The sequence below is a fragment of the Equus quagga genome, chromosome 12 (assembly GCF_021613505.1).
Source record: "Equus quagga isolate Etosha38 chromosome 12, UCLA_HA_Equagga_1.0, whole genome shotgun sequence".
NCBI classification, from domain to species: Eukaryota; Metazoa; Chordata; class Mammalia; order Perissodactyla; family Equidae; genus Equus; species Equus quagga.
In genome coordinates, this window is record NC_060278.1 from 89,012,210 (window position 1) to 89,026,235 (window position 14,026).

General features: G+C 51.9%; 1 protein-coding gene and 1 long non-coding RNA gene across 2 annotated transcripts in view; one reads left to right on the plus strand and one right to left on the minus strand.

Annotated features, from left to right (window-relative positions):
• DLGAP4 (DLG associated protein 4) overlaps window positions 1-14,026 on the plus strand; it is a 141,322-nt gene that overhangs the window by 75,722 nt on the left and 51,574 nt on the right. The gene's annotated exons all lie outside the window — the stretch shown is intronic.
• On the minus strand, window positions 1,124-10,427 carry LOC124248764 (uncharacterized). The gene is made up of 3 exons (XR_006891135.1): window positions 9,962-10,427; window positions 8,500-8,755; window positions 1,124-1,657 (listed from the first exon to the last, which is right to left on the minus strand). It is a non-coding gene; the product is annotated as an uncharacterized LOC124248764 (long non-coding RNA).

Sequence of the window (14,026 nt, forward strand, 5' to 3'; positions counted from 1 at the left end):
CGCCGCCGCCGCCGCCGCCTCCTCAGCCCGGACGCCGGGGGCCCGCCCAGCGTCGCCCGGAGCCGCGGCGGCCCCGCGAGGAAACGGGCGCCGCCCCCGCCCGGCCCTGCCCCCGCCCTCCTCCCCGTCTGTCCGTCCGTCCGTCCGCCCGCCCGCTTGCGCTTCCGTGCCCTGTGCGGCCGCAGGCCCTCGGCCGGTCTCCCCGCCCCGCCCGCTTTGTCTCTCCCCGGCTCGCTGTCTCTTTGTCTCTGCCCTCGCGGTGCCGCGGCCCCTCCCTCGCCCCGTCTCGGGGCCCCCTCGGCGCTCCTCGTCCCTCACAGCAGCCCTGTCTCAGCGCCCCGTTCTTTGGACTGCCCCTCGGAGCGCCTCACGTCTTTGGGGTCTCTCCTTCAGAACACCCTCCGCACTCTCCCGGGGCTCTTCTCGGAGCTCCCGCACATCCCTTGGGGGTCCTCCCTGCCGTCTGTACCCCCCAAATCCCCGGGGTCTTGCCTCCTCTTCGCCCGTATTTCCTCGAGATTTCCCCCTCTTTTGGTGTTCCCCGTGTACGCTGGGACCTCCGAGATCCCTTGGGGTCTCTCCTTAGGACCCCCAAAAGCTCCCCCGCTCCCTGACTTGAGCGCCCCTCCCTGCCTTCCCTCGGTTTGTCCCCTGTCGCTGTCTCTCCTTGTTCTCTCTCAGGCTTCTGCACCCCCCCTTTCTCTGGGTCGGGGTCCCCTGCTTTGCTCTCCTTGCCTCGCTCTGCCCCCACATCTGCCTCGGTGGTCTCGCCACTGGATGTCTCTTGCACGGAAAGCCCCCGTTTGAGCCTGCTCCTTGGCCCAGTGGTCCTGGCCCCCCTGGCTTTGTCTGCCCTGGCCCCCTGTCTCCCCCGCTCTCTGCTCCCCTGTCTCTCCCTCTCCCCTTTTCTGTCTTTGCCGGTCTCTGGGGCTCTGACCCCCGTCCGGCCCTCATGGCTTTGTGTCTGGAGCTCTTGAAGCAATGTGAGTGGTGGGGTGTCCAGGTCGGGCCGGAGTCTGCCCGCAGGCTGGCCGCGGCCGAGGCTCCATGGGGTTGGCGCTGGGGCAGGGCTGGCGCTGGGGCAGGAGGCTCTGGGGCCTCCCAACAAAGGGGGTGAGGAGGGAGGGGCCAGGCCACCTGGCAGAGGTTGGGGGGGCGGGCCTTCCTGCTCTGAGGCTTCTGCTTTAGTTGCTTGAGTGTGTGGAGGGTGCCGCGGGCTGGACATCTCTGCCGGCTTGGCCCTGCATGGCCTGGCACTTTGTGATTGCTTGTGGGCAGGCCTGGGCTATTTTGGAGCCGGCAGGATGTGATATCACTTGGGCGTTTATTTAGATCAGGCTGGGGGTGGGGGCTGCGTTCTTGCCAACTTGAGTAATGAAATTTTGCAGGGGGGTGCGGCTCCTAGGCAGCTGGGCCGTCGGGTGTGTGGCCAGAACTTTGCAGGCCACCAGACCGGGCAGGTGAACCAGGGCCTGTGCTGCCTTGGTCTTGCTGAGACTCTCAGTCAGGATGAGGGGAGAGAGAAGTTGTTCTTAACCTGACCATCCTTGCGTATTGAGTTTGGCTGTCTAAGACCTCTGGGGCCTTGGTTCTGCCAGCTTCAAGCTCTGTGACCTTGAGTGAGACCCTTGGCCTCTCCAAGCCTCAGTTTCCCCATCTGTAAAAAGAGAATAATTGTGCGGGCGTCACAGGGTTGTCATAAAGATCTAATGAAACATCTGTAGACATGTTTTGTGAATTGTCAGCCTGTCTTTACCGGGAGCCCCACAGAGGGAAAGCAGCTTGCCCGGGGTACACAGCCAGTTCATGGCAGAGCTGGGACAGGGATGCCGGCCTGGGAATCCCCAGTCCAGGGTTCCTTACCCCCCACTCCAGTGCCACCTGGCTATTCAGGAATACACCTGCCCTTCTGACAGGCCTGAGAGCAGGCTATCCCTTATTTATGCCTTGATTCCTGGTTGCCCTTTGTCAGTCTGTAAAGATAGGAGGATGTGTTCAGCTGGATGTCTGTAGTGGGAGACAGTTGGATTTTCCATGTTCCATCCCATTGTTGTTTAAGGGTGGGCCCTGCTTGGCCAGTGGCACTTGGGAATAAAGTCAATCAGTTTGTAGTTAGGCCCTGGGCTGCTTTCCCTGCTTCCCGGTGGAGTTGGGGAACAAAGGCCCCAGCTGACAGAGGCTCCACAGATAGCTGAGGTCTGCTGTCAAGGAGCCTAGGATCTCCTAGAACTTTGGAGCAGATGAGATCAGCTGTTGTAGCCCACTTGTCTTAGAGATGAGGCCCAGAGAAGCCAGGAACTCACAGAGGGTCAAGCCAGGACTCCTGGGTCCTGTTCCATGGCCCTGCCTCTGAAGAGGTCACTGTCAGGCTGGGATCATCTGCCCACTGGTTTATAATGACAATTTCTAACATTGACCTTTTTGGGTGGCTTGTGCTTGGCACACTATGCAGACTACTTTACACTGGGGAGGGGTGGGGGGCTTGGTCCCTGGCCTGGAAGTGAGGGATCAAGGTTCTGGTCCCCACATCTGACCCACTCTCAGGCCACTTTTGCCTGGGCTTCAGCTTCCTTATCTGTAAAATGAGAATGATAATCCTTGTCCTAAGACTGATTCTGAAATCATGGAATCCCTAAAGAATTTCTGTGAGGCAGAATGCCAAGGTTCTATTCCTGGCCCTGATGCTAAGATGCTGTGTGACTTCAGACAAGTGTTTTCCTCTCTGCATTTTTCCTTCTGAAAACTGAGGGAGTTGGATGGCATAGTCTCTTAGGTGCTTCCAGCTCTGGCATTTAAGGATTCTAACATAACTCAAAGGTCACCTGTTTGTACCTGCATCTCATTTTCCCTGTTAAAAGTGTGCTTGATCACAGGATGAGAAGGAGAATGTGCTGATTGTTGCCAGACGTGTGCTGGTTATGTGCTGTGGGGTTTCATAGGAGAGAGGTCCTGCCAGGGCAGAGGGATCAGAAGGGCTTCCAGGAGAAGGCAGTCCTTGAGTTAGGCCTCTGTACCAAGCATGTTCTGCCTTTTAAACAAACTTTTCCAGAGAGTAGAAATAGTGTGGATTTTAGAGCCACAAACCCCTGGTTTTAATCAGTCTCCATCACCTGCTGCTGGTGTATTCTTGGTCAAGTTACTTTCTTTGGGTTTCAGTTTCCTCATTTGGAACGAAGAGAATCATATTTACACTGCAGGATTGAAGTGATGATTAAGTGAGATTATATATAAAAAACACCTGGCACAGAGTAGGCACTTAATAAATGTGAACTTTCACCTCCCAGTGATATCTAGACCACTTTTCTTTTTGTGGGAACAAAACAGAGGCCCAGCCTCTCCCCCTACCCTCTGTGGCTGGGGTTCAAGTAACAAGGAAAGCACCTTCTGGCTGTTCTAAAAAATAATAGGAGTAATCCTCTGATGTCTCACTTGCTGTGTGAGGCTTTGTGTAATCTGCCCGGCTCCTTCCTGATCATTGTTCCTCACAACAGTCTTGGGAGGAAGTCAGAAGCCAGTGGGGTTCTCCCTGTTTCACAGGTGAATGAAGAATAGGGGGCCCAGAGAGGGACAGGGACAGGCACATGCTTAGGGTCCCACAGCTTGCTGGTGTTGGGGCAGGCTTGAGCCGAGGCCTCCTGGCTTTTCTTCCCTGACAACCCACAGCGTTGCTCCAAATTTATTGCTTCTGCCTGGTAGGCTACCCCTCAGGCTGCCTTCTCTGGGTCTGGCATCTGTTCTGTAAGGAGGGGGTTTTGACGTTTCTCCAGCCTCTGAGCTCATCTCAGATTTAAATGAGACTAGCTTGAGTCTGGGTGGGGACTGAGTCACCATCTTCCTTGGTTTTCTCACCCTGAGCAGCAACCAGACACACCCAGAGGGCCACTGCCAGAGATCTGCTGGTTGCAGACACCACACGTGACAGGCTTTCCTCCTGGAAGCTCAGATGGGCTCAGGACTGTCTCTCCCAGGGGGGAGGCTGCAGCGGTGGCTCCATAGTTATATCTTCACTCCCCAGGGGTCGGGAGGGCACACTAAGCAGTAGTTGCCTGGCCTTTTCTGCTCCAAGCCTTTATTTGTGCTCTACCTTCCCCCTCTAGTGCCCTCTCTTCCCTTCAAGGTCCACATGGTCAAATGCCACCACCTCTAGGAAGTCTCTGATTGCTGCCTCTGGAGTCAGACTGTGAATTCAGTTCCAGGTTCATAGTTACTGAAGATGTGTCCTTGGCAGGCCCCTTCACCTCTCTGTACCTCAGTTTTCTCATATGTAAAATTTAGATTCCTCATCGTTATGAAGTTGAGGTTCTTGAACTCCATCTCCAGAGATTCTCGTTTGGCAGTTCTGGAGGCAGGAATCAACGTTTTAAAGCAGCCCTCTGGAGGAGTCTGATGCTGACGGCCTGTGGGCTGCGCTCTGGGAGAAGCTGAGCTGAGAGTTTCCTGGCTTTGTATCACAGCTTGGCTCGTCCCTGCTGTGTGACCTTGGATTGATCAACTTTCTGCGCCTCAGTTTTCCTCTCCGTCAAATTGAGATGGAAATACTTACCTCATAGGTTGCTGTGTGGATGAGAACTCATGTAGTAAAGGCCCCTCAAGAAATGAGAACCTTACGCTACACTGCTGTTCCTGGGCGTCAGGGACTGTGCTAAGTGGTTCATGGCATCTTCTCACTGCATTACTGCAACAATCCTATGATAGGTGTCAATCTTATCCCCATTTTACAGGTGAGGGACTGGCCCTTCGTCATCGTCTTTGTTTTGGGCAGGACAGGTTGTTTCCAAAAGCAAGTTACCCTTCTGCTTAGCCCTGGCAGCAGACACTGTCAGACCTGGCCAGCGTGATGGCAGTGCAACTGAACACTTGGGCAGGAATGCCATCCCGTCGTCAACAAGAATTCAGTGAGGTTGATGAGGTTTGAGCGCCTCTCGGGTTCCCGGGTTTCCCAGTCCTGGCTAGGGCTCCTTCCCATCCCTCAGCCTGTGTTAGAATCAGCCAGTTCCCCCGCACCCCCCACTCTTGGGAACCAAGACCACCTTAAAGACAAGTAAAATCCATATTGTGGAGCTAAAAGATTATTGTTTTTTGTTTCACAGTAAGGAAGCAGGTCTGGGGAAGGGGAGGGACAAGGACATGCCTGGGATCACAGAGCAAGACCATGCCAGGCCAGGCGAGAGCCATAGCCCTGCCTCCCCACGCAGCTCTCCCTCGTTTCTGTACGTTGCTGGCCTGGTGGAGAGCTGGAGTGGCAAGGTCTGGTTTGGCCAGTGAACAGTTTACTCACAGGACAAGAGCAAGAGAAGTGGTCCCAAGTGATCAGAGCTAGACTTGGTGCAGTCTGGAGCTGAATTGGGCTTGGAAAACACTTTCTGACCAGGGGCCTGCCCTCCCAGCCCTGGGCCAGGCTCTGAGAGGATGGGAAAGAACAGACAGACAGGGCCTTTGCCCCTGGGAACTTACGCTGTGATGAGGGAGACAAGGCCTACAATTATAAGAGACTGTGTGACAGTCTGTAATTAAGCGTCTGCTGAGGAAAAGCATTGTCTGAGAAGGAAGAACTGAGTGTGAGCCAGAGAAAACAAGAGCCCTCTTGAGGGGGCTGGATTTGCAGAGACAGAGGGTGGGGCTGACATTCGGGGAATGGTTTGTGCAGAGGCAGAGGTGCAGGGGTGGAAGGTAAGCACGTATTTAGGGAACAGAGTAGACTAGTTTTGCTGGTGCATCAGGGAAAATCTTGGAGGAGCCAGCAGGTTGTAGTCATGTTGAACATCAGCTGAAAGCAGAGACTTTGGGGAGCCATAGATGGTTTTAGAGCAGGGGTAGCACAACTGGAGGATTTTTTCAAGATGAATCAGGCTGAATGAATGAAAATGAGGATAGGGAGGAAGCTTTGCAAGCATCCAGATGAAAGAAGAGGGCGAGGTTCTGGTGGAGCCTGTGGGAGTGGGAATGGCCAGTTGTCCCTGAGAAGAGCCCGCTGGGGGCCTGATGGGCCAGAGGAAAAGATGTTGGGTGTTGCTGCTTTGGGGCAGGAAGTAACAGTCTGAGCACATTGCTTGTACACCTGCACCATGCCAGGCTCTGTGCCAGGGCCCCCACAGGCACTTTGATGAAATCCTTACAACAAGCTTGAGGCAGGTGGACTTACCATCCCCGTTTTACAGATAAGGAACATGTGGCTCAGACCCAAGGCTGGCTGACTGTAAACTCTGGCTTTTCCCACAGTTCGGCTCTGCTTCTTGGAAAGGAAACTTGTACTGTTCAGGTCCCAGGAATCTGAGCCTTCTTGCACCTTGAATTGGGGGCATGGAAATGCATCCCCTACAGCCCACAAACCTCTGCTTTCTAAAGATCTGGAAGGCTGGAGCTGGGTGCCAGCTTAGAATTTATTCAGGGTAGGAGAGTCAGAGAAATAAGGGGCCCTTTACATCAGCAATTTTACTCGCCAGGCTGTGAGCAACCTCCAGCATTGGGTCTCATATGTGTCTAGTCCAACAACGGGCACATCCACGACTGGGCCCATTGGGATTCTCAGCCAGCCCCACCAGAAGGGGTGTGCCCTGGCCCAGCCAGAGGAATCAGTCACCCACAAAGGCAGGAAGGGACTTGTCCGGAGGTACTCTTAGCACAGGAGAGCCAGGTGATGAAGCCCACCCAGTTCCCATTTTCCAGGCTGCAGCCAGGGATACCCATTGGGCAGAGGGAAGCGACAGGGGCCTGGGACTTACTGTAGGAGGCAGCAGTGGTTGATCCCAGTGTGCAGCTAGGGAACTGATGGCTTGACCAGCCCTTCTGCTCTGTGTGGCAAATGCTCTCTGAGCCTAGCTGTACGCAGGGTACAATTGTAACTGCACCTTTGTTTTTCATACCAATATCTAGACAAAGGTTTTGATGGATTTTTGTACTCCTTTGGAACAGACACAGCCTGAGAACTATCATTTGGACATTGGAACAGTGGACTAGAATGACCTGTGCTGTCCCTTTCAGCTGTAGTAATTTATTTGATTAATGCTTTACCATTTGCCAGGTGCTTTCTCGTAAATTTGATCATTCTCATGTATATTCATTCTTTTTATTTTGTTTTCACATTGGTTCTGGATCCTTAATATTTGTTTAGCCTATTTTTGATTTGCAAAGCATTTTCATCCACATTATCTCAGTAGATCCTTATACAACCCTAGGAGGTCATTAGTGTTCTTGTCATTCTCATTTTCCAGAAAGTGACTTGACCCAGGTCACTCCGGGATTCACTGGCTGAGCTGCTCATTTATTCAACAAGTATTTATTAAATGCCCGCTGTGTGACAGGTGGTGAGCTAGCCCTGGGGACACAGTGGCAAGCAGAGCAGTCTTAGAGACTTAGTTTCTGACCTCCCAGAGTCCACAGTATCATTGAGGTCTGGCCAGGATCCCCCCCAGCGCTCCTGACCCCCACCCTGGGCTCTTTCCACTGCAGATCCCTGTAGTCTGGCTTAGATCTGGACTAGTGTGGCCTGTGAGCCCTCAGCCTAGAGTATCATAGTAAAGAAAGCCAAGGCAGCAAGTCTCTGCAAACTGAACTTCAAAGTGACACAAGAAGTCTTCAGGAATGACTTAATTATTAACAAGAAGTTGAGGAAGGGCATCTCAACAGAAGGCCACCGGTTCCTTCTTCCCTGGGGGAAGTCGCTCAAGGGCTGCTGCACCTAAGATCCTGGCCTGAATTTTTTGCAGCCTCCAAATATTTGATTACAGTCTGCACAGGTGTGGAGCTTTGTGGCCATCTGCTGAGCTGGGGACCCTCCCTGCCTCCTTTAATACTAAATGAATTGAAATAAAGGCAGATCCTAGGATATCTGGTCTGCAAAGGACTCTGGCCCAACCCACTCACTTCCTGTGAGTGGGAACCAAGCAGAGGAGGGGAAAGGATTTGCTAGGATCACTATCGAGAGACACGTTCCTTCCCCTTCCTCTGTCTTACCAGCCTGACTTAATTTCCCTTGTCCTTCAGGTAGGAACCCTCCCCTCCCAGCTGTACCTGTTTGACATTCAAAGCCCTCTTCAAATCTTTCCTATGTCTCAAGGCCAAGTTTTTCCTGAGTCTTCCTCTATGCTTTCTCCCCACCCAGAGCTCTGTGGGGTCCAGGCCATCTCTGTCTACTCTCAGCTGCTGACCACATGTGCTATAAGGCTAGACAGGCAGTCCTTGGGGAGACTTCAAAATCCAGTTGCCTGGGCCCTTCCCCCAGGGAGTCTGATGCCTGAGGCTTCTCTGGGTTTATTTTGCTGGAGTTATTTTTTGTGTGTAAAAATTATATTTTTATTGAAAAAGTAATACATGTATGTGGTTAAACATTTCAAACTTCGTAGAAAAGTGCCCAGTGAAAAATTAGTCTCTCTCCCACCTAGGCTCCTAGGTGGCCACTGTGAACAGTCTTGCCGTTTCCTTCCAGAAATGCTCTGCATATCTAGGCAGCTGTGTCAACAACATCCCTTTTTGTTACGCAAACGGTGACCTGTTCCCTACCTGCTGTTCTGTGCCTTGTCGTCTTCACACAAGTCTGTTTGTTGTAGGCTCTTCCCTGTGGACACACACAGGTCCACTGCCTGCTTTTCCATGACCATGTGGCAGTCCGTCATCAATGGACCCCTGGTTGTGTGTCCAGTCCTCTACGCAGGGGTGTCCAGGGTGTTCCCAGTCTTGCTGCTGTGGGCAGTACTGCAGCAGGTGCTCTTCCCCGCGTGTCCATGTGCGTGTGTGTGCACAGCTCTGGGAGCCAGTCCTGCAAGTGGAACTGCTATCTTGAAGAATCTGTACAGCTAAAATTTTGTTAGGTATTTTCAAATTGCCTTCTTTTGCATTCTGAAAATGTATATATTTTTTTAAAGTATCCTGCCCCCACCCCTGGATTCAAATTCATTTCCTTGTTAAGAACCGACTATTCTAATCCAGCCCGGAGAGGGAAGGAGGCTGGATTAGAAATGAGCTGGAGGGATAGCAAGAATGGAGCCAGGATTGGGGGGGAGGGGACCTGTTATAGGTACCTCGGGCCTGATGTGACTTGGTCTCCAGGGAGAGGTATGTCACACATGCACACCCAGGTGAGTGTCTCACACACACATACACACCCACCCACCCATGTCGTGTCCCTCCTGCGCTTCTCTGGCGCATGCTGCACCTGCTTGGCAACGGCTGGGCCAGTGAGCTCATTTTGTCCAGTAAATATTTACTGAGTTCCTGAATCCAGTGCTGGATTGGCCACTCTGTCCCTGTCCTCCTCTGATCCTCAGTTTTCCTAGTCTGAAAGGTGGGAAGGCTCATCCCTGCTTTTCTCGGGTCGTCAGGCTAGTGGGAAGATTTGGTAAACCAGCCAGTGGGAAAATACTGTAAAACAGATTACAGTGGGCTTAGCTAGACACTGCTAGGTACCCTAGGGTCAGCAGAGTCTGAAGTTTGGACCGGTCCTGGGTGGGTTGCTATCTGTCATAGCAGATGGCCAGGTCAGCCCTCGGGCTGGGAGTTTTCAGTCAGCTGCTGGTGGGTGTCTCCTCTGCTATGGCAAGACAGGGTCAGGCTAGTGCCTGGGGGATTCCTGAATTTCTTCTGCCCTGGGCTGCTGGGACTCCAGGGCCACTCAAGATAAAGGGATTGAGTTGACAGGCAGGGGAGAGACAGGGAGACCAGGAGTCTTCACACTGCAGCCAGGGTTTTGCCTCCTCCTTCAAGCCAACAGGAAGGCCCTTCCAGCCCCCCGCAGGTCATTTCCGCAGCTCCTTTTCGGTCTTTGGTGGTGGCAGGGATGCGGAAGGGGAAGTTCTATCATTTTTCTAGTTTAAAATGATGTTTAAAATCACTTGCCTAGTTCCTCGCTCCCATTTTATCTGTGGAGAAACTGAGGCCTGGAGTTGAAGGCCTCCTTCCAAGTTTCCCAGTGAGTCAGCAGCTTTACGGCATTAGAAGCCAGGCGTTCAGTCCTCCCAAGCCTTACCTGTCACTGTCTTTCCCACATCGGCCGTTCTTTAGTTTCACTTTGGGGTTAAAAACCAAAGTGAAAGAAAAAGACAAAGCAGGAAGCAGCTGCTTCAGACCCAGCCCAGGCTGGGGTGGGCCCTGAGGGACCTAGGCCGAGCTGGCCTTACTAGAAGGGGAGCTGGCCTCTTCCCACCGGCTCCTACCGTTGTTCTGGAGGCCTGGCTGGGTGGGGTCCGGGTGGGGCCCCACAGGGAGAGGCGCCACGCTGCAGCCCTGCTGGTCTGTCTGGGAGCCGGGTAGTCAGACGGGTTCACTGGTGAAGTCAGCCTTCCCCGGGTGTGGCCCCAGGTGAGGAGCTACTGCCTTTTAAACTCCTGTCCTTCCGGGGCAGGGCTGAGCTGGAGCTGGGCCTGTTTTGGCGTGGGAAAGACGTCCTGGCCTCCCGAGTCTAGCTTTCACAGAACAGTTCCACAATCCCTGAGGTAAGAGCTAGCGCCCTGTCTTCCCCGTGAAGACATTTAAACTTTCGGTTGCTATAGGCGCTTACCTCAACCCCCAGTGGTGTCTTAAGGACCCAGATGGCCTGAAAGCCTTTTTGCCCTGGGTCCAGTCCCAGGGACTTGGAGAGGACAGGGGTTGGGGAAGCAGGACCCTTGGCTTCTTGTTCAGTTGGTGGGTGGCCTCAGGCAAGACCCTTTCCGGCTTTGGACCTCAGATTCCCTTTTTGTTTCTCAGGCTGGAGGGAGTTCCTTCTAGCTCTGCTGCTCAGTTGAATCGATTTGGGTCCCTTGGAAGCTACTGAGAGGGTATCATAACACCCAGTTTGGTTGGCCTGTGTATTTCGAAGATTAGCTATTATCTAACTAGCTGGGGTCGCAAGTTCCTGCTTCTCTGTGCTTTGTCTAAGGAAATTTTCAGACTTGACAAAGCAGATATGATATCAGTTTTGTGGCTTCAACAAATATGATTTTTGTGTACCTTTCTTCTCCTCTGCACAATCACAAAGGTCCCCAAGCACAGAGCCCTTGTGGTTCAAATCCACTCCCCGAGGGCACAGGCTGAGCACACAGTGGATGATCTGGAAGTTGTTGTTGAATGACTGCATTGGTGACCACACCTGGCCGCCCTGCTCCTATGGAATGCAGAAAGCTGGCATTTATAATGCCCAACTGTGTACACCTGAGCTGGGCACAGTGGGGAGAAGCCCACACCCCAAAAGTCCTGCATACCTGTGGTTAAGAGTATAGCTCTAGAGTCAGACTGCTGGAGTTCAGATCCTGGCTGCCATCTAGAGCTGTGAGACCTTGGGCAAGTTGCTTAACCTCTCTGGGCCTCAGTTTCTTCACTTGCAGAATAGAGATGATAATATTACCTGACATTAGTGTCAGCATGGGGACAAGAGAGAGAATGTGTACAAAGCACTGAGCACAGTGTCTGGTACAGAGGAAGCATTTAAGCACTGTTAGCTGCTGCTCTTATTGATACCCAAGGGAAGAGAGAAGACTTACAATATTTAGTACAATATGTAGACTGTCGATGTCCCATGCCTGGAAAGATGTAGGTGGACGAGGTGGGGTGTTTGCAGGCGTGTCAGTCATTTGATGGCTGTTTGTTGACTGCAGGGCTCTAATGGGGAATATGGAGTGAACCAAGGCAGGCTTTAGAGAGGAGGGGACCTTCAGGACCTCAAAAGCTGGGTGGGCTCCAGGTGGATGGAGATATTGAAGGGAGGATACCTTGGATGGGGGAGGGGAGGATGTCAGGGGGGTGGGGGGTGCCCTGGGTTGAGGAGAGAAGGCAGCGGCTGGCTGTCCAGGGCCAGGAGAGCTGAGATCAGGCTAGAGAGGGCTGCCCAGGGCCATCAGAGTCCAGTGCACTCAGAGCCAGGGTTTTTCTCTGCAGGGTCATCACTCCATGGGGGCACTTTCCTTCTGGGGCCGTGATGAGCCCGTTATTGAGTGTGCTGTGAATAGATTTAATAGTTCCAGCCGCTCCTGGAACTCTCTTGCCTTCCCAAGCTTCCCATGCTTCCTGACGTGGCTGTTGCCCTGCACAGGGGCGTAGTAGCAGTCAGGAGGTGTCTGCTTGCGGCCTGCACTGCCGGTGGGGGTAGGAGGAGCGGGGCTTGTCTGACAGCACCTATAAAGGCACGGCTGCCACTGCTGCTGCCCCAGCAGTTTCCTCAAAGGGGCATGTGCAGCAGTGCGTGGGGACAATGCAGGGGAAGAGGATTTGGGTTCACCCCAGCCAGCCCCTCCCTCCTCCCACCCCACCTCCGCTTCTCTCTCCAAACAATCAGCCATTCTTGTGCTCAGAGTGCCAGGTGCTGAGCCCAGGGAGGGGAGGGAACAAGACGGACTTGGTCTCTTTCTTCGTGGGGCTGCCCTCCAGCTTGGAGTCCCCATGCAAGCAGGTAACAGAGACAAAAGATACTGTCTAATTGAGATAAGCCCTCACGGAGACAAACAGGTGCTGAGAGGGACCGATTCAGAGAGGATGGGGACGCATTTCAGGGAGGGTGAGGTGGAGGACAGCAAGGAGGTAGTCAGGGGCAGCCTAGGAGCAGTGGGGGTCAAAAGGTGGAAGGTATTGAGGGAAGATACAGGCAGGACCTCACTGGTCTCTGTGAGCCTGGTTAGATCTCAGGCAAGCAGCTTTGCTCACCCTGTAGGAGCCCGAGGTGTCACTGAATTAAGAGGTGTGATAATGAAAGTACTACAAGTGATTTTGTCTTAAAACTAGCATCAGAACTTCTGAATACTTACCTTGTTATTGGCTTTCATATTGATCATAAGTCCTCAAGAAATGGCTTCTTCAGCCCTCCCTATTTATTGCTAACTTCCATTCTCATACTACTTCACAGTCCACAAAGCCGTGTTGCCTCTGTTGCTGAGGGAGGCAGGTTGCAGTTTTTAGAGGTGATGAAACAGAGAAGTGAAGTGACTTGCCCAAAGTCACACCGCTTAATCAAGATTTGAAGTCCTGGTTCACTGTTCTTTCTATTCTACCACATTCCCTCTGTTTAATAAGGCCAGGGCAGAAGTTTCTATTTCTTTTTAGCAAGGTTGCCATTCCAAAGTGATTACAGTTAAAAAGTTTTGGTGTAGAATGATATAATAGTAATTGTGTTAGGGCAATACGATTAGAACAACTTTTTCTATTTTCTATAGTCACACGAGATAATTATAGTTAATTCTTTTTTTTTAAGTTTTAAATTGTTTTTCTTCACACAGTCTCCCTTCATCCCCTTTCCAAGGTTTTGTGATGCTGAAAAATTGATCACTGTCCTTGTAGGCCTCCAATCTTTTTTATTTTCTATTTGAGTTCTTTCTTTTTCTTTTATTTCTATTTCCTGAATCTTAGGAAAGAGATTGTAGGCAGATTATAGATCAGCCCCTGCTCATATATACATTCAACTCAAATCAGAAATCAAAAACTTCATGCTTAGAGTAGTTTTAAATATTTCATTCTGTGACTCTTGGATTTGGGGTGAAAAAATTCAAAGCAATTTGATAACTGGGGCTCATTTGTAGAGAATTCCCCAGTGGACTCCTCACTAGCCCTTTTTTTTCCTTGTAAAATACACATAAAAATTTACCATTTCAACTATTTTTAAGTGTACAGTTTAGTGGCATTAGACACACTCACATTATTTTACAACCATCACCTCCATCTATCTCCAGAACTTTCTCATCTTGCGAAACTGCAACTCTTACCCATTAAACAACAACTTCCAGTTCCCCCCTCCCCCAGCCCCTACTTTCTGTCTCTGTGAGTTTGACTGCTCCAGGTACCTCATTCTCCAGCCCATTTTAAGGAGGTATATTTGAAAGGGGCAGTAGATGATGTCTCTGAATAATTAACTGTTTTTATGGTGATGAATTCTCCAAGTTAATGCACTCTGCAACTCTGAGCTTTCCGTGGCTGTGTTCCAGCAGAGTCTTTAAAAGACTCATCATCTCCTGGGAGGGCTTCTTCCACAGAGGCAGCCTTGGTTCCAAAGCCACGGTGGCTGCATGGAGCCTGGCCGCATCTCCCCTGTGGAGGTGGGCTAACAGGATGGGGAGGACTGTGAATTTAA